Source organism: Physeter macrocephalus, chromosome 8 (genome assembly GCF_002837175.3).
Source record: "Physeter macrocephalus isolate SW-GA chromosome 8, ASM283717v5, whole genome shotgun sequence".
NCBI classification, from domain to species: domain Eukaryota; kingdom Metazoa; phylum Chordata; class Mammalia; order Artiodactyla; family Physeteridae; genus Physeter; species Physeter macrocephalus.
In genome coordinates, this window is record NC_041221.1 from 657338 (window position 1) to 672212 (window position 14875).

General features: G+C 39.5%; 1 long non-coding RNA gene across 1 annotated transcript in view; it reads left to right on the forward strand.

Annotated features, from left to right (window-relative positions):
- Window positions 1-606: 606 nt before the first annotated feature.
- LOC129392307 (uncharacterized) overlaps window positions 607-14875 on the forward strand; it is a 50163-nt gene continuing 35894 nt past the window's right edge. Inside the window, exons 1-2 of the long non-coding RNA XR_008617997.1 lie at window positions 607-855; window positions 5237-5324. This is a non-coding gene — a long non-coding RNA (uncharacterized lncRNA). The remainder of the gene's footprint in view (window positions 856-5236; window positions 5325-14875) is intronic.

Here is a 14875-nt window from a genome sequence, read left to right on the forward strand (position 1 = left end):
TCTTACTTCTCTTTCTCTCCTTTCCTTCTCTCAGTGCTACCTTGAATACACCAAGTTTGCTCCCATCTCAGGGCCTTTGCACAGGCTGTTTTCTGGTCCCTTTCTTTCTCAGATACATATATGACTCACATCTTCACTTCCTTCAGATCTTTACTCCAAAAACCCTTTCTCTATGAGGCTTTCCTTCATTCTCCCATTTAAAATTGCACCCATCCTACTCCTTAGTCCATGTTCCTACCTTATTTTTGCCATTGCGCTTATCACCATTTGGTAGTCAATATACATTTGTCGACCCTCATCTATGTGCCAATGACTATTCTAGGCACTTGAGAGGCAGTGTTAAATGAAACAGTCAAAAATCTCTATCATCCTTGAGTTTTCACATATTTTATTAATTGATCTTGCTTCTCAATCATCTCCCATCCACAAGAATAAAAGCTCTGTGTTAACAGGGATTATGTCTGTTTTGTTTTATGCTGTCTCACTACTGCCCAGAAAAATGCTGGCAAATAGTAGGATTTCAACAAATACCAGCTGTTGTCTTTTAATTTCATTTTTCCAAATAAAAAAGCAAACTCTGGTCCAAGCTTTATTAATGTAGAATAGATTACCACAGTGTCCTACTTTGGACTTTGAGGGAATCTGCAGCCTGTGAAAATTGAAGACACAATCGAATTGCTAATTAAAAAATGGAACCAGTTCAATTCTGTAATCCTCTAAGAGTGGGTTTTAAACTCTGAAGTAGTATTAATCTAATTTTCTAGACTGCTTATCAAGAAAACTCCATTTCTCTGCAGACAGCCTCCTCCAAGACCTTTGGATTGATGAGCAGCTGCCTGAGTGTTGAGCAATGAGGTGGGCTATTCTGCAGATTTCCCCTTCTTTAGAAATGTGCCTTTTAACATGTTGTCTGGATTAATGTTCCCCAAAGTGTGTTCCCTTGACCATTAGCACTGATCAACTCAAACCACTGAATCAGGATCTCTAAGGGTAGGATTCTGAAATCTTCATTCTTTACAAACTCCTGATGTAGTTGGCTATTTGAAGTTTGCAATTATTTGTTTTACAATTTGTCTGAGTTAGGACAACTGGGTCTAGGAGGATTGAACCACTGTAATTGAAGGGAGTATGACAAAGATCCTCAGCAGGTGGATTGAGATATTCAGGTGAGGGTTGGAGATTTGATCGAAGCCAAAGGTTAGTAGTTTTAGTTTTGCCCTTGTTATGGGTTGAATGGTACCCCCCACCAATTAAAGTCCCAACTCCCAGTACCTCAGAATATTACCTGGTTTGAAAATATAGTTGTTGCAGATATAATTAGTTAAGATGAGGTCCTACTGGGATAAGTTGGATCCCTAATCCAATTTGATTGATGTCCTTACAAAAAGAACTCCATGTAAAGACAGGGACACAGGAAAAATGCCATGTGAAGATGAAGGATTAGATGTTGCATCTACAAGCCAAGGGACACCAAAGATTGTCAGCAAACCACGAGAAGCTAGGGAAAGGCAAGGATGGATTCCTCTACAGGTTTCAGAGGGACCATGACCCTGCCAAGACCTTGATTTTGGACTTCCAGCCTCCAGAAATGAGTGACAATAAGTTTCTTTTGTTTTCAGTCTCCCAGTTTGTGGTACATTGTTTTGGCAGCCCTAGGGAACCAACATTGCCCTTGTCCTTCAGTTATTTATCAAACAACTAAAAATATATTATTGAGGTGGGATTATAGATAAAAGAAGAAGAGGCCAGAGTGACAACTTCAGGGACTTCTAGAACTCAGGGAATTTTAAATGTAGGCTTGAAATTTTTCTAGAGGATAGACAGTCCAACGGAAGAATAAGGAAGCTAGAAAAATGTTCACACCTACATGAAAGCTGATGTATGACAGAAATGGCATTGTTAGAAAGTGAGAAAGAGGTCAGCTGGTTAGTGTATAGGGGTAGGAAATTTGGCTATCCATATACAAAAATAAAATTATATCCCTGCTTCATATAATAACAACAATAATAATAATAATCACTTAAATGCATTTAGTAGGTACTGTTCTAAGAGGTTTTTGCATATCCTAGTTGCAACTTCACACTTATCTATCCATAGGCACTACTATTTTTATACCCATTTTACAGATTAAGAAACTAGGGCATGTAGAGTTTAAGTGACAGGCTAAAATGTGATGGAGGTGAGATGTGAACTCAGGCAGTCTGGCTTCAGACTCCATGCTTTTAATCACTATGCCATACTAGTTCACACTTCATAAAGAAATTGAGTCAAGGTATATTAAAAATTTGACAGTGAAAATAAAACCAAAAAATTTAGAAGAAAACAAAGAATGTCTTTAAGGCTTCTAGCATGAAATAAATAAAACAGGAAAAATACAAATTATAAAAAGTACGGATGGTATATACTACAATAAAAAACTTTGTTCATCAAAAGACGTCATAATAAGAGTGAAAAAGAGGTTTTTGCAGCACGTATAATCAACAGAGGATTAAAATGCCGTGTATATAAGACATTCTGCACATCAATAAGAAAAGGACAAACAACACAATAAAAAGAGTGGTCCATAAAAAACACACACAGCAACATGGAACCTCACAGATGAGGAAACATAAATGACTAATAATCACTTAAAAAGATGATTATAATTTCACACCTATCATATTTGCAGAAATTAAAAAAACCTGCCAACACTATATTGTGATAAGGATATAAAGCAATGGCAATTCCTATACACAGCAGGAGGAATGTAAATTGGTGTAGCCACTTTGGAGGTCAGTTTTACAATATTTAGTAAAGTTGAAGATTCCCTTGCCTTATAACTCAGCAGTCCACAGGAATATACTCCAGGGCAACTTGCCCATATAGTCAAGGAGACAGAGACATGTTCACAGCAAAATGGTTTGTAATAGCAAATGCTTGGAAACAACCTGTTGTCAACAGAAAAGTGAATTAACTCATGGTGGTGTATTTATATAATGGACTACTATGCAGCACTGAAAATTAATAAACTAGAGCCAAATATATTTATAGGAGAACTTTATAAACATAATGATGCTTGAGAAAAGAAAATCACAGAATGTGTAAAAGTTAAAAGCATAAGCAAAACTTATAAATGTTAAAAACAAAGAATATATAAAGGTTAACAAATTAAAAAAAAGAGTATATAAAGGTTAAAACGTACAACACAATACAAAAATTGTTAAGGGCTACATAGAGACAGAATAAAACTACCAAAAAAAAGGATTGGAAAAGACAAACCCTAAATTCAGGACAGTGTTTACCATTAGAATGAAGGTATATTTGTAATGAGTAAACAAAGAGCATTAAATATAATGGATTAGTACCATTTTATCTCTTAAAGTAGGGGTGGGTGCATAGGGACTTATTTGTTATTTCCATTTCTATGTCTTAAATATTACAAAAATAATTTTTTTCAAAAGAAAAGATTATCTGGCAGCTATTGAGAGCTCTAAGAAGCAAGCAAGTCATCTGAATGTCAAGTGCTGGGGCTACAAGTCAGAAGAGGCAGGAAGTGGCCACTGTCTTTGCTTCCTCTGACTCCCCCTCACTCCTCCTCTCTTATTCCAGAATGATGGTCAGAAAAGAGAAATGCTGGAAAAATGTCTTTTTTCTTCTTTCTGAGATCCAGGCTCTTCATATTTTGGTCCCTTCCTCTTGGTTGGATAGGGCACTGTTTGGGTAAAGAGCATTCTTTTTGGAGTGAGTACTTCTTTTTTGCAGAGTCGCTGTGGTTTCTAGTCTTTCGTGTTTGACAAGCTCTTTTTGATTTAATATTTTCTAGTGTGCCTTTGATTAACATGCTCTAAGTGAGCAAAGTCTCTCACAAATAAAGTGTGACTGACGTACAGCTAATATTTCTCCTCCTCCACACCACCAAAGTGTCTTCTAGACAAGCAATAGATAAGAATCGAAGAGCTTGGTGTCTGGTGCCTCTGGAGGGCCTTATAGCATATCTCTGGGAATCCATTTGGTCTCAACCAAGAGGAAAAGCTGAAAAGAGGGAGGTGTATTCCACACAAGTTAAACAATCTTGGCATTTCCTATGCTCTTCTATTCAGCAATGTCAACAGAAAATATCATTTTGGTTGTGGGTGTTGTCACTTAACACTTTGCCGCAGTGAGTTTTGCCCAAGTATTTTAGTATAACGGGTAGAACAAATCTGAGTGCAGGTATTACTCTTTTCGTAGTATTTCAATGATGTTGTTCCCTTACCAGCACCGTGGGTGCTTTCTTATTTGCAAAGGACCAATGGGGAGGAATGAAATGCAGCCAGTCAACCGCTTTGTTTACATGAATTCAGAAGGATCCAACCTAGAAAACTCTTTCAAAAACTGCAAAAACAGAAACAATGCCTTACTCTCCCCTGAAAACTTATATTTCATAATAATCGTTATTTTGGTCACAGTGGCAGGGAATTGGCTTCCAGAGAATTTAGTATTTTTTATTGTTGTAGGGATTTTTTGGTTTGGTTTTGTCAATTGCTGTTCATTTAAATTTGGTCTGCCTCCTGAAATTGAATCTGGAGCTGAAGAATTGAAAGATTTTAATAACATTCTTAAAATACATGGCTTTATAAAGTGGTAATAGGAGGGAGGTATTGCCTGGATACGGTAGTATTTGGCTCAAGGGACAGGTGTGATCTGAATACTCTCCTTGTCTGCAGGAATATTCCTCTATAAAAGTTGTGTTTAAGATAGGCATAGATGGGGGGACTTTCCCCTGGAACTCTGTTTATTGTGCATAAAAGATGCCTTAGACACCATTTAAAGCCTTTGTCCGGTTATTAAAATCTTGTGATGCTGGAATGGTGAATTTTATCACCTCGTTATCCATCTTCTAACAGCATCCAAAAACATCTTGCCAGACATATGACTGGATTTCTCCAGTAAACAATTTGTACTTTGCAGTCATCTGAATGAGAAGAGCTTTCCTACAGTATTATTTAATCCTTAGAAGCGTATTTATTTTCCTAGATCACGTGCATTTGGTTACCTAGCAAAGAATGAATGAAAAAGTCCTTGTTAGGTGCGGTCTGTAAAAGTAGATGTGACAGTCTTGTTCACACTCTTTATTCATGTATAAAACAATGCCTGCCACATAATACACGCTCTTTACCCATTGAAAGAAAAGAAGAATGAATGAATGAATAGATGACAGACTGAAGATGGGACTTTAACTGTTATGTTTTTCATAGTCATTCTTCTACCATTACAGAATACCAGTGCTGTATTCTATAACTACGGCTACTGGGAGATATGAAGAACCGTAGGAAGTACCTAGAAAACAGAAGAGAAGGCAGCAGGTGAGAAGCACGGGCGGGTCAAAGGCCTCTAATCGTCTTGTGTTTTATATACACAAGATTAAAGATTCCTTCTGAGTTTTGATTAAGGATGCATAGTTACAAGATTAATCGGCGAGTCAAATTAGAAAAGGTTTAACTTCAATCTCAGAATTAATCAAAGCCCCCCCCACCCCGGCCACCCCCTCGCTCACATTAAGCTGTCTTTACAACATGCGATTAGAGAAAACCGTCTAAGACTTCGCGTCCCCGGGCTCTCTGTTACCTCTTCTGTACAGCTGTCCTCATTCAGATCACAAACAATTCTCTTGTCAAGAATCAAAGCTCATTTCCCCTTGAAGTTTCTGTTTATACCCAGGCCTAAATTCATTCTAGTGCCTCTGCACATATTTATTTATTTTGGCGACCTGCAGTGTCCTGTATCATGCACTCGTCTTATGCTTTGTCACGAAACATATTAAAACTTAGTACACTTGTCTGTGTCCAAAAACACCTCCTTAATCATTCCGGTAATTATGCAAACACTCCCATGGGGCTGGCTATAAACATGTCCTTCCCTTCCCGAGAAGACTTCTGACTCTTTCCTTGGAAGCCACGCCGAAGCAGTGAGGGCAGAAAACACAATTAATAACTCCACTGAGAAGAGGTTAATGTGGTCATGAGGCGCCCAAGAAATAAAACTGCCATTGCTTTATTAAAGGCTGTAATTCAGGCACAAGCTTGCATGGTAACAATAAAACAATTTTAAAGAAATAAATAAAAGGACCAGAAAGAAAAATGTGGATTTTAACTGTGACTGGATTCTAGATTTTGCAAATATATTTTCTTGACTGATGAACAATAAGAGCCATTGCCCTTTAAATGTGTCATTGGTTGCAAGAAAATGTAAAAGTCCAAGGAAATTCTATGGAGACTTTGCTACTTATGGCTCAAAACCTGCCTCCGAATTTCCTAAGCACATCGAACACTTGGCGGTCCATATTTGATATGGTCCCATCTCTTCAAGGGGTAAGATGTTCATGCTTAATCATGTAAGTTTTCCTTTCCCCTCTGTGGGAGGGACCATGCGTGCAGAGAATCAGGGTCATTTAAAAAGGCCTATATTATCCCTCCCCCCTTTTTCTGCCTTACTTAGTACCAAAGAAGATGAGGAGAAATGTAAAGAGTCAGACCTTAGGTTCTTACATAAGGTTCAGAAACACAAAAGAGAACTCGTGATCAGGTCCTGATGTACAATCTCACAAGATGGAAAATGTCAGATATAAAGGTAATGGGACTCCATTTAGTGCTAACGTGAACTCTTTAGGGAGCCTGGGTTAAGGGAGAGCCATAGACTCTGACATGTGGCAGCCAACACTGGCTGTTTATAACTGAATGAAGGAATGGATGCTTTGGATTTGCCTCACCTCAAATCATTGAGATACCATTTTCATTTCAAAATGTCTGCAGGGCATGATGGGAGGATCCCTGAGAAACTAATGACATAGCCCTTCCAACCTCTAAGTTTGGAATGTAGAAAGAAGAATCATCAGGCATCTGGGACGCGGGCCTCTCACTGTCGTGGCCTCTCCCGTTGCGGGGCACAGGCTCCGGACGCGCAGGCTCAGCGGCCATGGCTCACGGGCCCAGCCGCTCCGTGGCATGTGGGATCCTCCCAGACCGGGGCACGAACCCGTGTCCCCTCCATCGGCAGGCGGACTCTCAAGCACTGCACCACCAGGGAAGCCCTGGGCTTTATCTTTTAAACCACCTAGTCAATGGAGAATTTTGGGCAGAGGAATAATGGGATAGAAGTGGTGTCTAAAAAATATGGATTTGGGTACAATATAACTTGAAGGATACCTGGGAAAGAGGCTAGTTCGGAATATTTTTTCAGTAATCTGTGTCTGAGAACATGAAATACTATTGGTTTGTCGTATGAGCTCAACAAGGAGAGAAATACGGGGCTTTATTTTTCTTCATCTATTGTATTTAAGCATGCTCTGTCCAATCCTCTCCCCTTACCCTTGGATGAAATCTGGACACGACCTCATAGCTTTCTTGTCCCTTTGCCTCATTGGACCAGTCCCATTCTACTGTCCAGTCTTAAACAGTTCAGTCCAGTCTGAACAAAAACTTCAGCTCCATATCCAGTTCTGAGTTTCTCTCCTTCCCCCAGCTCAGGTTTGACCTATCATCTAAGGTAGGGGTGCAGTCTTTCCTTTTTCTATTCCTTTCTTTTTTTCTCTTCTTCCTACCTCCTGCTACTGGCTCCTCCTGGATTAGAGCATGGGAAAGAAGGGGTTAGAATGAAAGGGAGAAAGAGATTTGTACCTACTTCATGTTATTTGCAGGTTTCTTCTGGCTGTTAATGACTTGTGTGGCAGACCTCCAAATTCTGGCTCATCTGTGGGGTGCTGTGTGGTTTGTTGTGTGTTCCATATGGACTCTGAATTGTGTGGCAAGAAATTCCTTCTACAGTGTCTTCTTTCAACCCTCCCTCTACCATCTTCTGCCCTGCATTATAATGCATATCCTTCCGCATCAAGATGGTGCAAGCCTGGCTACCTTCAAGTATTCACTGAACCCATGGGAAAGGCAGGGGTCCTTGCCCTTCCAAATTCAGGCTGCTTCTGATGTTCTTTTCCTCTCCCCTGTCAGCATCTCTATCTTTTATATTCTCCAGTGGGAGGCAGGCACCAGACTCTATATTCACAAATACCCCTAAACTCTAGTGCATCCATGTCAAACAATCCAGAGAACAATTACACTGTATTCTTCTCCAGGGAAGTAAGAATTCCTGCAACTTAGCAAACCTCCAGCTGGGGAGTGATATATTGTTATGGGCTGAATTCATATGTTGAAGTCTTAGCCCTAGTACTTCAGCATGTGACTGTACTTAGAGATAGAATTTTTAATGAGGTAATTAAGATGAAACAAAGTCATTGAGGTGGGCTCTAATCCAATATGACTGGTGTTCTTGTAAGAAGGGAAGATTAGGACACAGACACACAGAGGGAAGATACATGGAGAAAAGATACATGGAGAAAAAGGCCAAGGAGAGAGACCTCAGAAAGAACCAACCCTACTGACACCTTGATTGTGAGCCACCCAGTCTGTGATATTTGTTACGACAATCCTAGCACACTAATATAGGTGCCCATTTTCATTTTGTCCCCCACTTCTATAAATTGGGATGTGTCAGGCCATTTCTTGGTCATCTCTTACAGATGCCTCTTGTCTTAAACTTTGGGCCTTCACTTGAAGATCTGAGACCACAGGAGACATTCTACTCCAAGCTTACTTTAGAAGGTCTGGATGAAGATGGTAGAACAGATGCTGTGATGTACTCTGCATATGCCCTCAGCCCACCTGATTTCAGGGTAGCTGCCCCATGTACCACTGCCAGGGTCCTTCACCAAGATTGTGCCAAGGGTTTTCTCTGAGTTGTTTTCTCCAAAGCTACAGAAGCCTCCTTAAACTTGGCCAGGGGCAATTCAGACTTTCAGGAGAATAAGCACCCATGGAGGCAGTCTTTACCTTCAAGGTGAATAATACCTCTGCTTCCCATTACCTGGTGTGACAGCTCTGAAGAATGTTCTGCACAGTTTCCCAGAGGATCCCCAGAGAGACTGAGCCATAGCTGCCCACCATGTTATCCAGTTCATTAACACACCATGTATTGACTTTTCTCCATTGCCATCTACTTTTTCCTTACTTCTGTTTTTGGGGATTAACTCCTGACTGTGCTCCAAGTCCTTGTCTTAGGGTTTGCTTCTTGGGGAGACCAAAGTATGACAAGTTGTGCCTTGGGCTGTGAGATTGAATTAGTGTCTACTTCTGAGGTTTTCCTGGTTCTATGTAGACTGTTGCTTATTGATTTTTCTCTTCATCAAAGGGAAAAGAATTTGAAAAAGAATAGATACATGTATATGTATAACTGAATCTCTCTGCTGTACACCTGAAACTAACACAACACTGTTAATTAACTCTACTCCAATATAAAATCAAAACAAAAAAATTAAAAAAACAAAAAAACATATGTGTATATGACACAGAGCTAGGTAAGATGCCGCCACTATGTTCAAAGCGTTTATAAACTGAGAAGATTATATAATCCATAGAAGTTTATTGTCACAGATATACTGCAAAGTTCTTTGAGATGCTTCCATAACTCTTGAAATCTTAGGAAGAAGGAAGGAAGACAAGGGCCCATGGGGTATTGTGAGCAGTGGGGTGGTAGGTAATCCGACGTAACCATCTCCATGGCACTTCTGACACGGCAAACATGTAACACCTTTCAGTGGCATTCCTTACGCTATTTTCACCATATTCTGAATTTGACCAGCTAGTCTAATGAACTCTTTGCATTCCAGCTAGGATCTCTGAGGCAATGTCCATTTAGTGGTCACTGCATTGGAGAGAACCTTATGATTTCTTTGCTTTGAAAATGAGACTTTCATCTGCATGAGCGCCATCTCAGGGAGAGTACAAAGTTGTTGGCTAATATGTTGAGGGTGGTGGATGAGTAAGAGTAAAGCGTTCCAATTCTGATCCTGCCACTAGCTAGTTTGGGGGTCATGGGCTGGTTACTTAACCGCCTTCCACTTCCACTTCCTCTTCTGTGAAATAGAACAAAATATTAGCACCTGCTGATTAAAGGTGTTAAATGGGTCAAATGAGGCAATACATTTAAAGTTGTTAAGAGGATGCCTAGAACATGAATGATGGCCCAAGAAATATTAGTAATAACGGGGATGATACTGCTGCAGCAAAGAAATGTAGCTTTTTCTGTGTGGTCCCAGAAGGCAGAGACAGGACTGGTACTTGGCCTGAATAGACCCGCCTGAGGATGGAGTATCTCCTATGTGGTGACCCCTAGCAGAGGCTGGGTGCTGAGTTATCTCTCTTAGCCAGGATATTAGAAGGGTTTCAAGGACGGAGTGGAAAGAGAAGACACAGGATGACCCCCAGCCCCAGGGTCTACCCCTTACTTTACTCCACAGATGCAAGGAGGCATCGGGCGAAGGCACAGGTATGAGTCAGGAGTTTTGAAAAATCCACAATATTCTGTTGAAGTCTGAAGGCAAGAGTGTAGCACTTGTGTGAATGGCACCAAGAACTTGTGCATCTCTGTAGTGGGGTATGGCGGAGCTGACTGGAGGAGGACAGCTCCAAACAGAGGCTGTAACCTGAAATTGAGAGGTTCCCTGGCCCTGAGCTTGGTCATTGTTCAGCTATGAGCCTCCTGGGAATAGGGGTCCCCAGTCTGTGCTCATCTGTCCTTTATCTTTACACCACACTGCCTATATCTATGTGTATAGTTGTTTTGTTCTTTCAACTCAGATACTCACATTTATGTCTGTTTCTATTTCTGACACAGCAGTAGGCAGGATTTGCTTTTGAATGTCGATTGCTTTAAGATAATTTTTCTTTGTTTGTACTTATGTGTGTATTTTTCTCTTTCACATTCCTGTTATTCAAGTTGAAAAAATGAGATGAAACGAAGCATTTATTTGAATTTCAACTTCAGGTTATGTTCCTTTTGATTGTGAGCCTATCTTGAAATTCCAATTTGGATGGCATTTGTTTCATGACTTAAAATAATTCAGGATTCTTTTAGTTGAAAATGTGAAATCAATGGCTTTTTGATGAATAGAGGTTTTACATCTGAATAATAAATAGGCTGGTCTTTGTTTTCATAAATAGCTGGGGAAAAGCATAGACCTCAGTTATCTCCTGTCATTAAACTCATCCTGGAGATGTGTGGAGTCTACTTTAGAAATACTTACAAAAATTAGTTCATAAATGTAGATTAGCCAAAGAGAAAATATTAAGCATTAAATATAGGGACTCTGAATAATTTATTTGGTCTATATGAATACCAAAGAAGCTCACAAGGGAAGCATGAAATAGAGTACAGCGTATAGTAATTACCAAATATAAGACACTTCAATAAAGACTTTAGTATTTATGTGCATCTCAGATTGATTTTCCAGTTACCACATGGTCAGTGTTCTTCCAGTGGTCATAATGGATGATTTATATTAAGCATAATGAGTAACACATCCTTTCTGACTGTTACCTTGTTGAGGTAGGGAAATACACTGCAATCAAATCATCACCATTGCTTTAGTAGTTATAAAATTAGTGTATTTGGTTAAAGTGTTATAAGCATGCATGATATCGGGTTGTCTTATTAACTGTGGGTCTATATTAGCTTAAAAAATATATTTCACACAAATAGAGTTCCTATGAGATTCTGCTTGATTTTTATTTGGAGGAACTATTTGATCCTCCTGGGGGAGGACTTTTATTTCTGCAATTTTCTTCCAGGAACAGCTTCTGGTTCATTCATTTTAGTAGGGTATGTATAACTTATTGTTTTTTAAAGGTCTGCCCTTTTGGTGGAGCACAGGAAAATAGAATTTGGGGAACAAATTATATAATTCATATGAGTTCAATGGAGAAACTATGTGAAGAAAAGAAACATCAAATGTAAATTCTGATACCCAAGCACAATCACTACTATACCAGTAGAGGTGTTTTTTTTTTAAACCACTTTTTTGGGGGTGGTATAAGTATGCATGGATTTTCTGTGTACATATTAGGTATCCTGTTTATAATGAGAATTTTCTTGTTATTAAATATTATTTAAAACATTTTATTTTGAAGTAATTATTTATCCACAGAGAAAAAGAGAATTCCATGTACCCTTCATCCAGTTTCTGCCAATGGTTACATCTTCCATAACTATAGGGCAATGGCAATACCAGGAAATAGACATCGGTACAATGTGTGTGTGTCATTTTATGCCATGCTACAGATTTGTGTAACCACCATCACAATTAAGATACAAAACTATTCCATCACAATAAATATCTCATGCAGGCTACCCCTTTATAGTTACACCCGTCTCTCTGTCCCCCACCATGCCTTACCCCCGCTAAACACTAGTTTTTCTTCATCTCTATTGTATTGTCATTTTGAGAATGCTATATGAATGCAGTCATCTAGCATGTCATCTTTTGAGATTGGCTTTTTTTCCTACTGGGCAGAATCCCCTTGAGATCCATTCAAATTGTTGCATGTTTCAAGTTCAGTCTTTTTAATGCTGAGTGGTATTCCATGGTGTGGACGTATCACTGTTTGTTTAACCATTCACCTGTTGAAGTACACCTGAGTAGTTTCTGGCTGTTTGCTATTACAAATAAAGCTGCTATGAACAATCATGTCTAGGTTTTTCTGTGGTCCTAAGTTGTCATTTCTCTGGGATAAATTCTCAGGAGTGTGATTGTTGGGTCATATGATAAATATAGGTTTAGTTCAATTTTGTTTTTTAAAGAAGCTACCAGGTTATTTTTAAGAAACTGATGAGTCTCAGAAATTGCCAAATCATATGGTGTAAGAGTGGATGTACCAATTTGTACTTCCACCAGCAAGGTGTTAGAGATACAGTTTTTCCACATCCTCATAAGCATTTGGTAATGTCGCTATTTTTTATTTGAGCTCTTCTGATAAGGGCGTAGTGATATCTCTTCATAATCTTATAAATATTCTTTTAAAATATGATTTTTAGTAGTTGGGGTTATCTTCCACCAGCATATATTTGAGATAAATGTTTTTCTGTACCGTCGTAACCAGTAACCATTGTTGCCTGTTGAACGATTTTTCCTCAGCAATTCTATTCTCTCTGTACTACTGAGTTATTACCTGGCCAGAGAAAATAATCTACAGGTTGTCTTTTTCTTTACATAAAGTATTCATATTTTGCCTTTGTGTTACCTACTCTGTCATAGGCTTTCAGGGAGAGAGAGCGAGAGAGAGAGACAGAGAGAGAGAGAGAGAGAGAGAGGGAGAGAGAGGGAGAGAGAGAGAGAGATGAGAGAATCAAAGTGTATCCTGGTTTAAAATGAACACATCTGATGCTGCTGCTCGGATCCAGGCTGGGTGTTTAATTGTGTTGATTTTTGCCTGGTGTATATCATCTGGGGTTATTTTAAGTCACAGTTATCTGATCAACATAAACGTTCTTCACTGCCTTGCACCATGAATTCTTGTATTCATTTATCAGAACATGGCTGAGGAGTCGCCTTTGTCCTTCCAGAGACCACAGCTCATTGTCTGAACTTCCTTTCATTGCCAACTGGGGAGGGCTTCAGAGAGGAGGAATACAAGGGCAGGATACCTGAGGAGGTAGGTTTATGTAGGTGATTAATGCAGTTTCATAAAAAAAAGGAGTTTCGCTAAGGGAACAAAGTGCTACTGCCTTCGTGGGAAGACAGGATTGAGGAGCTCTCCTGAATGCATCAGGCAAGAGCAGGTCGATGGATGTAATTGCCAAACTCCCTTCCTAGGAAGAAGCAAGTCCCCCGAACCCAGAAGCTAATGGCATGACAGTCAATTTAAAAATGGACATTAGACCCGAAGCAAATGTGATGCCGTTAAACTATACAGGTTGCAAAAGTGGAGCCCATAATTAGAGCATTAGTCAGCCGGCTGTGACAGCACGGGGTCCAGGGAAGATGGATTCACCAGCCTGATGCTGAACTTCCCAGCTGAGTTGAGCAGGTACACCTCTTGTTGCTGTCACCACAGATAATCCTCCTGGGACATGAGGTCTTCATGTATAAGTTCACCAAAGCTAGATTTGAGACTTAATAACTCCATAAATCTCTGGGAGATGTTTTTTTTTTTTCTAACTGACTACTTAGTAACAACATTTATTGATGATGAGCTGAATTTTTAGAAATCAGTTGCTAATTAGTGACACAGACAAGAAAATGATATAGGCAATGCCCAGGTTGCAGAAAAAGCTATGAAAAAAGGTAAAAGCTGGTGGACAAAGAAACAACGAAAAGGCAAACAAGACCTGAATGAAAAGCAAGCCAGCTTAGAAAAACTCCTCAGGCTTGAAAATAGGAGGCCTAGCAACTAGTTCTAATGTCAGCATGAAATGTGAGAGCCTATCCAGCTGTTTTTATCCTCTTCATGTTTGTTACGTGGACAAAACCAAGTGACCTGGAGTGTCTGATGTGGGTTCATCCTTCTTTTTTTAAGGTAGACTTTATTTTTTAGAACAGTTCTGGGCTCACTGCAAAATTGAGTGAGAGGTGCAGAGATTTTCCATATATTCCCAGCCCCCACATATGCACAGCCTCACGTACTGTCAAAATCCCAAACCAGAGTGGTGTATTTTTCACAATGGATGAACCACATTGCTATGTCATTGCAATCCTAAGTCCATGGTTTACATTAGGGTTCACTCTTGTTTTAGTACCTTCTATGGGTTTTGACAAAGTATAAATGATATACATCCACCTTTCTAACACACAGACTAGTTTCACTGCTCTGAAAAACTTTTGTGCTCCAACTCTTCATCTCTCCTTTCCCCCAACCCCTAGTAAACAATGATCCTTTTACCGTCTCCATAGTTTTCACTCTCTAGAATGTCATGCAGTTAAACAGTATGTAGAGGGAGGGAGACGCAAGAGGGAAGAGATATGGGAACATATGTATATGTATAACTGATTCACTTTGTTGTAAAACAGAAACTAACACACCATTGTAAAGCA